Genomic DNA, 15,150 nt, shown 5'->3' with positions numbered 1-15,150 from the left:
AAAGAAACCGCCTGCCAATGCAGGAGTTGTAAGAGATATGAGTTCAAACCATGGGTCAGAAAGATCCCCTGGAGGAGGGCAAGGTGACTCACTATAGGGCCTGGAGAATCTCATTTTCAGAGGAACCTGGTGGGCTACAGTCCACGGGGTCACAAAGAGTCGGGCAGGACTGAAGGGACTTAGCACACACAGCAGGGATAGAAAGAGTAGTGGTGACTGAAGCAAATGAAACTTGTGGCTGCCTTTGTTCCAGCCCATTGCAACCATTCAGGAATGTGAACCCTATGTTGATTTTTCCTTTGTGTTTGAAGAGAGACTGTAGTTACTTTTATGTGAATGCTCTTATTTTTTTAAAATGTTATCGGTTGAATCAATGTTTTAGTCACTCTGTGCTGTGTTTAAAATACCTCTACTATAAGAAAATATCTCTGTTGCTCTCAACCTTTGCTGTAGACCAACTCCTTTTCTTAGGTCAGTGGAAGTTAAATATTCAAGAAAGATACCTTCAGTATACCTACTTTTACAGACTGAGCTGTGAAATGAGATGATGAAAATCCAAAAAAAGATAAGAAAAAGTTAAACAGTAACTTAAAAGACACTTGAGAAAAGATTGCATTTTAGTTTTTACTCTAACTACCTCAACAAATTTCCAAAATTTTCACTTTTAAATAATTTTATATATGACTGTAGTTGCGTTGAGAACAGTTCTCATTTCTTTTTCATCTGCTGTCCTTTTGACTTTCCAGCCACTTAGCTATTAAACATCTTTAAAAATCATGTGTCTTGTGTGTAGTTAGTGCACTGATCACCTGCTGACAAAGATAAATTCTTCCTCTGAAAACTCCTGAGGATCACCGTTCATCATGCTGCCTTTTGGGGTGCTGAAGGCAAATAGAAGACACCAAATAATGTTTTAATTATACTTAAATCCTGGGAAAGTTTCAGCCAAAGCAGTTTAAAAGATCTAGAGAATATGATGAAAAATTAACTTTCCTTAGGCTCTCGGATAATGGTGATGTTCACTTTGAATTCATAGTTGTTCTGAAAGAGAGTAAAACATTGTTTGATTGGGAAATTGAGCAGGTTTTAAAAGGTCCTCAATATCTGTTGCTGCTGCTGCTAAGTTGCTTCAGTCGTGTCCGACTCTGTGCGACCCCATAGACGGCAGCCCACCAGGCTCCCCCGCCCCTGGGACTCTCCAGGCAAGAACACTGGAGTGGGTTGCCATTTCCTTCTCCAATGCATGAAAGTGAAAAGTCAAAGTGAAGTCGCTCAGTCGTGTCCGACTCTTCACGACCCCATGGACTGCAGCCTACCAGGCTCCTCCGTCCATGGGATTTTCCAGGCAAGAGCACTGGAGTGGGGTGCCATTGCCTTCTATGACACAACAAATCCTTTTGTGTCTGAATCATAAGAAAACAACATTCAAAAGGCTTTCACTAGGAGTCATAATACACTATTTAGGAACCATTGTTATTTCTTTAGGCACTTGAGTAAATCCAGGTGTGACATATAAAACATATATATATATATTTGGTGGTTTGTAGAGTGCTAGGTTACCCCGAGCCTGGGGGGCTGTTGTCTCTGGGGTTGCACAGAGTTGGACAGGACTGAGGCAACTTAGCAGCAGCAGCAGCAGCAGAGTGCTAGGTGGGCTTCCCAGGTGGCGCTAGTGGTAAAGTATCTGGCTGCTAAGGCAAGAATACACAGAAGAACTGTACAAAAAAGATCTTCACAACCCGGATAATTACGATGGTGTGATCACTCACCTAGAGCCAGACATCCTGGAATGTGAAGTCAAGTGGGCCTTAGGAAGCATCACTACGAACAAAGCTAGTGGAGGTGATGGAATTCCAGTTGACCTATTTCAAATCCTGAAAGATGATGCTGTGAAAGTGCTGCACTCAATATGCCAACAAATTTGGACAACTCAGCAGTGGCCACAGGACTGGAAAAGGTCAGTTTTCACTCCAATCCCAAAGAAAGGCAATGCCAAAGAATGCTCAAACTACCGCACAATTGCACTCATCTCACATGCTAGTAAAGTAATGCTCAAAATTCTCCAAGCCAGGGTTTAGCAATACGTGAACCGTGAACTTCCCGATATTCAAGCTGGTTTTAGAAAAGGCAGAGGAACCAGAGGTCAAATTGCCAACATCTGCTGGATCATGGAAAAAGCAAGAGAGTTCCAGAAAAACATCTATTTCTGCTTTATTGACTATGCCAAAGCCTTTGACTGTGTGGATCACAATCAACTGGAAAATTCTTCAAGAGATGGGAATACCAGACCACCTGACCTGCTTCTTGAGAAACCAATATACAGGTCAGGAAGCAACAGTTAGAGCTGGACATGGAACAACAGACTGGCTCCAAATAGGAAAAGCAGTACAGCAAGGCTGTATATTGTCACCCTGCTTATTTAACTTCTATGCAGAGTACATCATAAGAAATGCTGGACTGGAAGAAACACAAGCTGGAATCAAGATTGCCGGGAGAAATATCAATAACCTCAGATATGCAGATGACACCACCCTTATGGCAGAAAGTGAAGAGGAACTAAAAAGCCTCTTGATGAAAGTGAAAGAGGAGAGCAAAAAAGTTGGCTTAAAGATCAACATTCAGAAAAGGAAGATCATGGCATCTGGTCCCATCACTTCATGGGAAATAGATGGGGACACAGTGGAAACAGTGTCAGACTTTATTTGGGGGGGCTCCAAAATCACAGCAGATGGTGATTGCAGCCATGAAATTAAAAGACACTTACTCCTTGGAAGAAAAGTTATGACCAACCTAGATAGCATATTGAAAAGCAGAGACATTATTTTGCCGACTAAGGTCCATCTAGTCAAAGCTATGGTTTTTCCAGTAGTCATGTATGGATGTGAGAGTTGGACTGGGAAGAAGGCTGAGCGCCAAAGAATTGATGCTTTTGAACTGTGGTGATGGAGAAGACTCTTGAGAGTCCCTTGGACTGCAAGGAGATCCAACCAGTCCATTCTGAAGGAGATCAGCCCTGGGATTTCTTTGGAAGGAATGATACTCCAGCTGAAACTCCAGTACTTTGGCCACCTTATGCGAAGAGTTGACTCATTGGAAAAGACTCTGATGCTGGGAGGGATTGGGGGCAGGAGGAGAAGGGGACGACAGAGGATGTGATGGCTGGATAGCATCACTGAGTCAATGGACGTGAATCTGAGTGAACTCCGGGAGTTGGTGATGGACAGGGAGGCCTGGTGTGCTGCTATTCATGGGGTCGCAAAGAGTCGGACACGACTAAGTGACTGAACTGAACGGAATGCAGGAGACTCAAGAGATGCTGGTTCAATCCCTGGGTCAGGAAGATTCCCTGGAGGAGGGCATGGCAACCCACTCCAGTATTCTTGCTTGGAGAATGTCATTGACAGAGAAGTCTGCTGGACTACAGTCCATGGGATTGCAAAGAGTCAGACACAATTGAGTGACTTAGCATACACAGTGGCTGTACCATTTTGCATTCCCACCAGCACTGAATGAGAATTCCTGATTGCTCCACATTCTCACCAGCCTTTGATGTTGTCAGTATTTTGGATTTTGCCCTTCCTAATTAATGTGTAGAGGTATCTTGTTTTGATTTTCAGTTGCCAAATAACATAAGATTTGATCAACTTTTCATATCCTTATCTGTCACCTACATATCTGCTTTGATGAGGTGTCTGTTCAGTACTTTTGCCCATTTTAAAGAGGCTATTCATTTTTTGTCGAGTCTTAAGAGTTCTTTGTATATGTTGAGTAGCAGTCTTTTATCATAAAATGGTAAGAGGAGACATCCTTTGTTGTTCCTGATCTCAGTGGGAAAGCTTCTTGTTCCTTCTTTTAACAATTTAATCTTCTCTATCTATTGTAGTGCCTTCCTGCTCAGTCCTGTCTAACTCTTTGAGACCCCTTGGACTGTAGCCCACCTGGCAGCTCTGTCCTTGGAGTTTTCCAGGCAAGAATACTGAATGTCCTTCTCCAGGAGATCTTCCCAACTCAGGGATTAAACCCGAGTCTCTTTTGTCTCCTGCATTGGCAGGAGGATTCTTTACTACTGAGCCACCTGGGAAGCCCCTTTATTGTGGTATAGTTGACTTAAAATATTACATTAGTTTCAGGTGTACAATATAATGATTCAGAATTTTTATATATTACACACCATCCAAAGTTATCATAAGAAATTGATTATCCCCATGCTGTACATTATGTCCCTGTGACTTATTTAGTTCCTTTTAATCCTCTTCACTTGTCTTGACTTTTCCCCACTCCCCTCCCCTCTGTATCTGTGAGTCCTTTTCTGTTTTATTTGCTTGCTTTTAGAGAAAGCTTCTAGTTTCTCACCATTATGTATAATACTGGCTGTAAGTGTTTAAATACAAATTGTGGAAAATACTTCAAGAGGTGGGAAAACCAGACCACCTTACCTGCCTTCTGAGAAATCTGTATGCAGGTCAGGAAGCAACAAGTTAGAACTGAACATGGAACAGCAGACTGGTTCCAAATAGGAAAAGAAGTATGTCAAGGCTGTATATTGTCACCCTGCTTATTTAACTGCTATGCAGAGTACATCATGCAAAATGCCAGGCTGAATGAAGCACAAGCTGGAATCAAGATTGCTGGGAGAAATATCAATAACCTCAGATATGCAGATGACACCACCCTTATGGCAGAAAGCAAAGAATAACTAAAGAGCCTCTTGATGAAAGGGAAAGAGGAGAGTGAAAAAGTTTGCTTGAAACTCAACATTCAGAAAACTAAGATCATGGGATCTGGTCCCATCTGTTCAGTTCAGTCACTCAGTCGTGTCCAGCTCTTTGCGACCCCATGAGCTGCAGCATGCCAGGCCTCTCTGTCCAACACCAACTCCCAGAGCCTACCCAAACTCATGTCCATTGAGTTGATGATGCCATCCAACCATCTCATCCTTTGTCGTCCCCTTCTCCTCCTGCCTTCAATCTTTCCCAGCATCAGGGTCTTTTGAAATGAGTCAGCTCTTCGTACCAGGTGGCCAAAGTATTGGAGTTTCAGCTTCAACATCAGGCCTTCCAATGAACACCCAGGTCTGATCTCCTTCAGGATGGACTGGTTGGATTTCCTTGCTGTCCAAGAGACTCTCAAGAGTCTTCTCCAACACCGCAGTTCAAAAGCATCACTTCTTCTGCACTCAGCTTTCTTTATAGTCCAACTCTCACATCCATACATGGCAAATAGATGGGGAAACAGTGGAAACAGTGGCTGACTTAATTTTTTTGAGCTCCCAATCACCACAGATGGTGATTGCAGGGATGAAATTAAAAGATGCTTACTCCCTGGAAGAAAAGCTATGACCAACCTAGACAGCATATTAAAAAGCAGAGACATTACTTTGCCAACAAAGATCTGTCTAGTCAAAGGTATGGTTTTTCCAGTAGTCATGTATGGATATGAGAGTTGGACTGTGAAGAAAGCTGAACGCCGAAGAATTGATGCTTTTGAACTGTGGTGTTGAAGAAGAGAGTCCCTTGGACTGTAAGGAGATGCAACCAGTCCATTCTAAAGGAGCTCAGTCCTAGGTGTTCTTTGGAAGGAATGATGCTAAAGCTGAAACTCCAATACTTTGGCCACCTGATGCGAAGAACTGACTCATTGGAAAAGACCCTGATGCTGGGAAGGATTGAAGGTGGGAGGAGAAGGGGACAACAGAGGATCCGATGGTTGGATGACATCATCAACTTGATGGACACAAGTTTGAGCAAGCTGTGGGAGTTGATGATAGATGGGGAGGCCTGATGTGCTTCAGTCCATGGGTTTGCAGAGTCAGGCATAACTGATCAACTGAACTGAACTGAAGATTTTGAAAGACTTTTTATAATGTTGAGGACATTCTCCTTTATTCTTAGTTTGCCAAGAGCATTTTTCGTAAATGGCTGTTAGATTTTGTCAGCCGCATCTTATGCATCTATTGATAGGATTATGTGTTTTTTCTTCTTATACTATTGATGGCTTACATTAATTGATTTTCGAATGTTGAACCAACTTTGCATACCTGGAATACTCCCATTTTCCAATGGTTTATAGTTTTTGCTTATACACTTTGGATTTTATTTGTTAAAATTTTGTTTAGGATTGTTGCATCTAGTTTATAAGTGATATTGGTGTCATTTTCCTGTGAGATCTTTGTCTGATCTTGATATTAGGGATGCTGACCTCACAGTACAAGTTAGAAGGTATTTCCTCTACTTCCGTCTTCTGAGAGAGACTCGGAAGAATTGATGTAATTCCTCCTTTAACTGTTTGATAGAATTCACTAGTGAACTTGTCCGGTCTGGTGCTTTGTATTTTAGAAGGTTTATAAGTATTGATTCAGTTCCTTTTATAGATAAAGTCCTATTCAAATTGTATTTCTTTTTGTGTGAATTCTGGCAGGTCATGTCTGTCAAGGAATTGATCCATTTCATTTAAGTTATTGTTTGTGGTAGTAACATTATTCATAATATTCCTTTATTATCTTTTTAATGTCCATGCAATCTCTGTTGATATCCCGTTTTTCATTTTTTATTAGCTTTATTTATTTTTGCAAAGAACCAGCTTTTGGTTTTGTTGAATTTTGGTGTTGATTTTATGTTTTAAATTTTGCTGATTTCTTCTCTAATGTTTATTGTATTTTTTCTCCTTTTGCTGACTTTGGATTATTTGCTCTTCTTTCCTAAGTGAAAGCTTAGATTATTGATTAAAATCTTTTCTAATGTATGCTTTCAATGCTATAAACTTATCTCTGAGTTCTTCTTTTGCTGCTTCTTACAAATTTTGATGAGTTGTATTTTCATTTTCTTCAAAATATTTTATATCTCTTGAGATTTCTTACTTGACCCATGTGTTATCTAGAAGTGTGTTGTTTAATATCCATGCATTTTGGGCTTTTTTAACCAACTATTCTTGATTTTTGGTTTAATTAGTTTCATTGTGGTCAGATATTGTATGATATCTATGTTTTTAGATGTGTTACAGTGTGTTTTATTGCCCAGAATATGATCTGTTTTGGCTAGTTTTCCATGTGAGCTTGAGAAGAATGTACTTTCTGCTGTTGTTCAGTTCAGTTCAGTTTCAGTTCAGTCGCTCAGTCATGTCTGACTCTTTGCAACCCCATAGACTGTAGCACACCAGGCTTCCCTGTTCATCACCAACTCCCAGAGCTCAAACTCATGTCCATCAAATCGGTGATGCCATCCAGCCATCTCCTCCTCTGTTGTCCCCTTCTCCTCCTGCCTTCAATCTTTCCCAGCATCAGGGTCTTTTCCAGTGGGTCAGCTCATCGCATCAGGTGGCCAAAGTACTGGAGTTTCAGCTTCAGCCTCAGTCCTTCCAATGAACATTCAGGACTGATTTCCTTTAGGATTGAATGGTTAGATCTTCTTGCAGTCCAAGGGACTCTCAAGAGTCTTCTCCAGCACCACAGTTTGAAAGCATCAGTTCTTCAGTGCTCAGCCTTCTTTATGGTCCAACTCTCACATCTGTACATGACTACTGGAAAAAACCACAGCTTTGACTATATGGACCTTTGTTGGCAAAGTAATGTCTCTTCTTTTTAATATGCTCTCTAGGTTGGTCATAGCTGTTGTTGGATATAGTTATTTTATATCCAGCGAATTGATAATGCTGTTGAGTTCAGTTATATACTTACTGATTTTCTGTCTACTAGATATTTCCACTTCTGATTAAAAGTTAAGTCTCCAACAATGACTGTGGACTCATTTATTTTTTGTGGCAGTTCTATCATTTTTTGTCTCATGTATTTAGATGCTCTTGTTAGATACATACAGGTTAAGCATTGTTATGTCTTCTTGGAGAATTGACATCTTTATAATTATTTTTGAGAACTCTTCTTGCTTTTGAGGTCTGCTCTGTCAGAAAATAATATGGCTTCTCCCACTTTATTTTGGTTAATGTTAGCATGGTATATCTTTTACCATCCCTTGGCTCTCAATCTATGTGTGTTTTTATATTTATCATGGGTTTCTTTTTGATAGCATATAGTTGGATCTTGTTTTTTGATCCACACAATAAAATGTGTTAATTGGAAGATATATATCTCTTGGCGAATCACTAATAAGAAATCTACAACATCAAGCATGGATAAAAGGTCCCTTCATATTGCAGGATAGATCAATGGGTTTTAACATAGCAGAGTATAAGAAGTTCACTGATAAGATGTCATATTCCACATCATGACTACCTTTAAGAAACTATCACTTACTGAATTTTGATGTTGTTTTAAAGAAGAATATTCACAATGCAGTGAAAATGTTCTAGAAATGAACATATTTTTTTCCTTTTCCGACTCTGATTGAAAATGTTTCCAGGGATTCCCTGGTAAAGAATCCGCCTACCAATGCAGGAGACACAGGTTCCATCCCTGATCTGGGAGGATCCCACATGTTGTGGAGCTGCTAAGCCCGTGTGCCACAACTACTGAGCCTGATTCCTAGAGCCTGGGAACTGAAACTTCTGAGACCACATGCCGCAACTGCTGAAGCCCGAGTTCCCTAGAGCCCATGTTGTGCAACAAGAGAACCCACTTCAATAAGAAGCCCATACACTGCAACTAGAGAGTAGCCCCCTCTCGTGGAAACTAGAGAAAAACCGGCACAGCAACAAAGACTCAGCCCAGCCAAAAATAAAAATAAATGAATAAATTTTAAAAATCAAAATGTTTCCAAACAACGTATCACAACACATTGAAGCATATGAGAATCCGGCTGTCTTCTGTTAAGCCAGACATTAAAGAAATTTGCATACCTATGAAACAGTACCATACTTCTCACTGAAATTTGTTAGGAAAAGATAGCTGTTTTTCTTCAAAGTATGTTAGATATGTTAACATATAATTGGTTTATAATTGTTAATTTAAAATAAATTTATACATTATTTTCTGGATAACAAATATTGAAATTTTTCTTAGTTTTAGTTTCTAACATATTAAATATTGATAGATATGTTACACAAATAAAAGCTCTTGGCAGTTTTCATTTTTAAGAATGTATAGGAGTCCAGGGGCTAAACTGTTTAAGAATGGCTGCCGAGAACAATGCCTGGCATGCAAATTAAATATAATATTGTAGCATTTTGTCTAGTGGTTAATAGTTATAATGCATGCATAATATGTATTTAAATTTACAGATATTAGCACCACGATATGCATGTCTGTTACTTTTTTCCATGGTAAAGGAAGGAGTCCTACTTCAAAATTGGAATCAGTGGGTCTTCAGGCAAAAATGAGATCCAGTGGAGTGGAAAATTTATGAAGGGTTCACCAAAGCATATTAAGGGAACATAAAATGTAACTTGGATGAATTGAACTAGTATTTTCTAGCTTAAAATATATATACACTTCTTTGGTTCAAATCCACCTCCTTTTCTCAGCAAAACTTTAAATACTTTTAAACCTCTGTGTTTAAAAGCAGAGACATTACTTTGCCAACAAAGGTCCGTCTAGTCAAGGCTATGGTTTTTCCAGTGGTCATGTATGGATGTGAGAGTTGGACTGGGAAGAAGGCTGAGCGCCGAAAAATTGATGCTTTTGAACTGTGGTGTTGGAGAAGACTCTTGAGAGTCCCTTGGACTGCAAGGAGATCCAACCAGTCCATTCTGAAGGCGATCAGCCCTGGGATTTCTTTGGAAGGAATGATACTAAAGCTGAAACTCCAGTACTTTGGCCACCTCATGAGAAGAGTTGACTCATTGGAAAAGACTCTGATGCTGAGGGGGATTGGGGGCAGGAGGAGAAGGGGGCGACAGAGGATGAGATGGCTGGATGGCATCACTGACTCAATGGATGTGAGTTTGAGTGAACTCCGGGAGTTGGTGATGGACAGGGAGGCCTGGCGTGCTGCGATTTATGGGGTTGCAAAGAGTTGGACACGACTGAGCGCCTGAACTGAACTGAACGGAAGTGAAACCTCTGTGGCTACCAACTCCATTTTCATATTCTCCATTTCTCCTGTACCCATTCCTTTGGTTGCACCATGGTCAAGATCACCAGGGGCCCACCTTGTGTTGTCAAGTCACACATCTGTTTGTGCCTACCAGACTTCTCTGCACTGGTGAAGCAATTGCCCACTTCTTTCCTGAAACCCTCTCTCTGTTGGCTTTTGCGACACCACGCTCTTCTGATTTTGCTCCTGCTTTCCTGGCTTCTGTGGTTTTTCTTCTTTCACTTGACTTCTAAATGTTAAAATGCTCTCAAGGTTCTGTCCTGGGGCCTTTTTCCTTCTCTTCCTACATATTTTCTCCAATGAACAGGAGCCAGCTGTCTCTTCTCTCTTCCTTGAGTTATAAGACTGTCTTTGTCCCTGAGTTACATCTTTCTGCCAGTAGCACTCAACTTTTAAACTTCAGCTTTAATCTCCCTTTAGAAAAAAGATCAGTACAGCTGACTCCCTACTTGAGATCTCTACATAGTTGTCCAGTAGGCATCTCAAACTCAACATGGCTAGAACAAACTCTGATTCTCCAACTCCAACAACTATTCCCCCTTCTGACTTCTTTGTTCCAATTAAATGGTGCCACGGTCAACCAGGAGTTCACAGCAAACTCCAATGGCAAGCCTTTTTATTTTCTTAAAAAAATAAAAATTTTTACTTGGCTGTGTCGGATCTTAGTTGCAGCATGTGGAATCTAGTTTCCTGATCAGTGTTCGAATCTGGGCCCCTGCATTGGGAGCATGGTGTCTTAGTCACTGGACCACCACAGAAGTGCCAAGCCCTTTTCACTTATTTAGAACTTTGTCTTTCTCTCAGGAAGACAGAACAAAACACTATCTTCCAAAGACTTTTGATGTTGTTATCTTAAGTTAAAGAGGTAAAGGAAAATATTTGGTCTCATTTTTTCCACCTATTTTCATGAAATGAGAATACATTTTCCCTGCAGTAGCGCAGCTGCTCTTAAAGCTTTCCCTTTTCACCTTCATATGTAAAATTTATACATCTCTATTCATATTGAATAGCACATTTTCAAGGTGATGGGTTAATGCTAAGATCATTCTGAATGCAGAATATTTATAGGAGTAATAAGGTTTAATGATTATATGATATGAAACTCAAATTGGCATCAGGTATCTGGAATTAAAAGTGTGAACTGTTAAAATCTGTGTGACTTTGGAGTGTGATTTGTGTGTGCGTTACTGATGAAAAGAGGGAGAAAGACAAAAAAGGGAAAGATTATAATTTAGTACACTGAAATGATAAGATAAGCTAATGCATTCTGAGATAAAACTCGTCATGGACTTCACTTTTGAGCTGGTAGTGGCTCAGATGGACAGACAGGGATGAAGCTGGCATCTCCCTATTATATCTGAATGACTTTTCTTCCTTCTTTGGATGATGTGGTAGCAAATTTGTGACTTCTTTAGCTTTCTTTAACTAATGTATGGCATTTAATATATTTTACCAAACTCTTGTTGAGAGGAAAACGATGTGAAGCAAATTGAAGAGAAGATAAGGCATTCTGAAACTCTTCAAGTCTTATACACAATGAAAAGTTTGAGGACCACTGGCATTAAAGCCATTTTCTGGTCCTTATTTTCCTTATATTTGTATCAGATTGAAGATGATCTAATTCCAATGAGATTCTGAATCGCTGAGAATGAATGAATACAGAGATAAAACAACATACTAAATCTCATGTGTTTTTGTGACTAGAATATTAATGCTGCCTTGATTGACAGGAGAATGATGAAATACCCCAATTACCAAAGTTTGAAAGGACTCTGTAGATTCTCGTTATTAAAGTTTGATTCTGAAAACACATCATTTATCTTCGAAAGGAAGACTTACACAGTTTGTAGAAAATGTCATTTTTCATGATTTTGCCCTCTCAAGCAAGCGTCTAAATCCTGCCTTCACTGCTATATAAGATGAGGCTCTTGGGAAACATAAATGCTTGGTTAGAAATGCTAAGAAGTTCCAGGTTTTGTTTCACATGCAGTTAAACAAAAAGTTCTGTATTGTCATGGAGGATAAGAAGATAAAAAGTCAGATAAAGATAGAGTTTACTTTATTAGGTTGTATGTTTTCTTTTGCCTCATAGTTTGACTCATTTTCACTATTCCTTTCTTTAATTTGCTGGTTTCAGAATGTGACTGAGTTTAGTTTATGATGATAAGATTTATAAATGTAGAGGTGAAGTTTAAGTTTTGCTTGCACGAGAGGTTCTGTTTCCTATGTGGTCAATATGAAATGTAAACTCGGTGGTCAGAGCATCATGCTGTTTTAAGAATAAATGGGAAGAGCTAAGGAGCATTTTTGATAAAGATATTGTTAAAAAAAAAAACCTAAAATTGAAAATTAGGTTCAGTTCAGTTCAGTCCCTCAGTTGTGTCCGACTCTTTGTGACCCCATAAATCGCAGCACGCCAGGCCTCCCTGTCCATCACCATTTCCCAGAGTTCACTCATACCCACATCCATCGAGTCAGTGATGCCATCCAGCCATCTCATCCTCTGTCGTCCCCTTCTCCTCCTGCCCCCAATCCCTCCCAGCATCAGAGTCTTTTCCAATGAGTCAACTCTTCGCATGAGGTGGCCAAAGTACTGGGGTTTCAGCTTTAGCGTCATTCCTTCCAAAGAAATCTCATGGCTGATCTCCTTCAGAATGGACTGGTTGGATGTCCTTGCAGTCCAAGGGACTCTCAAGAGTCTTCTCCAACACCACAGTTCAAAAGCATCAATTCTTCGGTGCTCAGCTTTCTTCCCAGTCCAACTCTCACATCCATACATGACCACTGGAAAAACCATAGCCTTGACTAGATGGACCTTTGTTGGCAAAGTAATGTCTCTGCTTTTGAATATGCTATCTACGTTGGTCATAACTTTTCTTCCAAGGAGTAAGCATCTTTTAATTTCATGGCTGCAGTCACCATCTGCAATGATTTTGGAGCCCCCAAAAATAAAGTCTGACACTGTTTCTACTGTTTCCCCATCTATTTGCCATGAAGTGATGGGACCGGATGCCATGATCTTCATTTTCTGAATGTTGAGCTTTAAGCCAGCTTTTTCACTCTCCTCTTTCACCTTCATCAAGAGGCTCTTTAGTTACTCTTCACTTTCTGCCATAAGGGTGGTGTCATCTGCATATCTGAGGTTATGGATATTTCTCCCGGCAATCTTGATTCCAGATTCTGCTTCTTCCATCCCAGCGTTTCTCATGATGTACTCTGCATATAAGTTAAATAAGGATTAACACTAATTAAAATGGGTATTAAAGCCAGAAAATTTGAAAATCTCTCTCCATTGCCAATTATACCTAACTTTAGATAGTATTTTAAAAGATTGTATTACAAATTTCTAATAAGAAAGTTAAGGTGACATCCAGTACTTTCTTATTCATTTTATTTAATTCAGCTGAATTCTTGCTTTCAGATGAGGCTGTTAGTACTGATGTGGCTTTGAAGTTACAGAATCTGAAATGTGAACCCACTGAATCAGGAATCAAGATGGTGCTGAAGCTAAAGCTAGGAGTGAGATGCTGCAGTTCAGTTGTTTTGTTTCTTTTAGATAGTTTTGTTTTTCTCTTTACACAAGTTCTACAAAAGTTCTAACATGAACACAGCCAGATATTCTGAAAATAAGAAAGCGTACAAAGGTCACTTTCCTACCACCTGGAAGTGATCGCTGTTTGCATTTTAGTGTGTGCCACGTATTTTTCTCAGTATGAATGCACTCTGACATGATACATGTGTACACATGTATATGATGTGTATACAAACATGCATATATATGTGAAAGTATGTATGTATGTGTACATCCAGTATGCTTAGTCATATTTTCACCAAACAATATTTTACAGATATCTGTTGTAGACAGACATATATATGTATATATACTTTTCATCTCATTCCACTTCTGATTACAGTTTTTCTCAGTATTCTGTAGTTTGCATGTACCATAATATATTAAATGATCCCCTTAGTGATGAGCTTTTAAGTTGTTTCCCCTGTTTTTAATTCTATAATCAATACATTGAAACCCCTTGTCTGAAAATTTTCTTAGGATAAATTCCAAGAGATAGAATTGCTGGGTTAAAGGAAATGCCCACTTAAAAATCTGCGATTTATACTAAGTTGTCCTCAGAAGTGTTGTGTCATTTTGTATTGTTATTAACAATGTCTTGAGGGTAATGATTTTGGAATATTATGAACAATCCTGTGTTTTGTTAATCTTTTAAATCTTTGTAAATATGGGATTCCCTGGTGGCTGAGACAGTAAAGAGTGTGCCTTCAATGCGGGAGACTTGGGTTTGATCCCTGGGTTGGAAAGATCCCCTGGAGAATGGAATGGTAACCCACTCTGGTATTCTTGCCTGGAAAATTCCATAGACAGAGGAGCCTTGCACACTACAGACATTCTTACATTAATTTTCACTTGTTTGGTGGAGTATCTCCAGATTCCTTCCAGCTTCTGTGTGCCCTGACTTGGCAGGTAGTAGCTGGAGCTTTTAGGACAGATAAAGGAAGGAATGATCTCGCCTGGTCTCTAGGTAGTTAATGGACCTTGTTTTGAGGACCCAGACCAGATTTGCTGGATGGAAAGTCATTTTTTTTCCCTTCTAAACATTTTTAAGGCCCAGTATAAATAACTCTTTTTTGTTTTCTTTGTAAAAATAATAGCTTATTTCATCACGGGCTTAATGACCACCAGGAAGAGTCTAGATCTTTGAAATACTAATGAACTTATTTGCCTACCATAGGGCTTTAGAGAGCTCTGAACCCGATCCCAGAAATACAAAAACTCGGGGCAGGCAGGAGAGGATGGGAAATTCTTCCATTCCTTCTTAAAAGTCTCTTTTTCTTTCTCCCTTCCTTCCTCACTCCCTCAATCTCTCTCACTTGTAAAGGGATCCCTTTAGAATTTCTGGCCCTTTTGTTTATATTAAAAGTCCCCTTTTGGCTAAATTTTGATCCTTTGTGCTTCACAAGACTTAGATGTTTAGGCAACATTTGACTCTAAGTATTTTACTGCAGAACTTTGAGATCTTGGTAAATACATTTAATTCATATCCACATGATCACTTTTGGCCCTGTCCCAAACTATAAAGGAAATATAATCCCCAGGTAGGAGAAACAAACAATGCACAAGGTTTCTGTCTTTTATTGATACAACAAAACT

The 15,150-nt window shown here is 39.6% G+C and overlaps 1 protein-coding gene across 1 annotated transcript in view; it reads left to right on the top strand.

Annotated features, from left to right (window-relative positions):
* The window catches only part of PREX2 (phosphatidylinositol-3,4,5-trisphosphate dependent Rac exchange factor 2), a 305,631-nt gene that overhangs the window by 60,155 nt on the left and 230,326 nt on the right, over positions 1-15,150 (top strand). The gene's annotated exons all lie outside the window — the stretch shown is intronic.

Source organism: Capra hircus, chromosome 14 (assembly GCF_001704415.2).
Source record: "Capra hircus breed San Clemente chromosome 14, ASM170441v1, whole genome shotgun sequence".
NCBI classification, from domain to species: domain Eukaryota; kingdom Metazoa; phylum Chordata; class Mammalia; order Artiodactyla; family Bovidae; genus Capra; species Capra hircus.
Note: the sequence above shows the minus strand (reverse complement) of the source record. Positions and strands in the feature narration are given on the sequence as shown.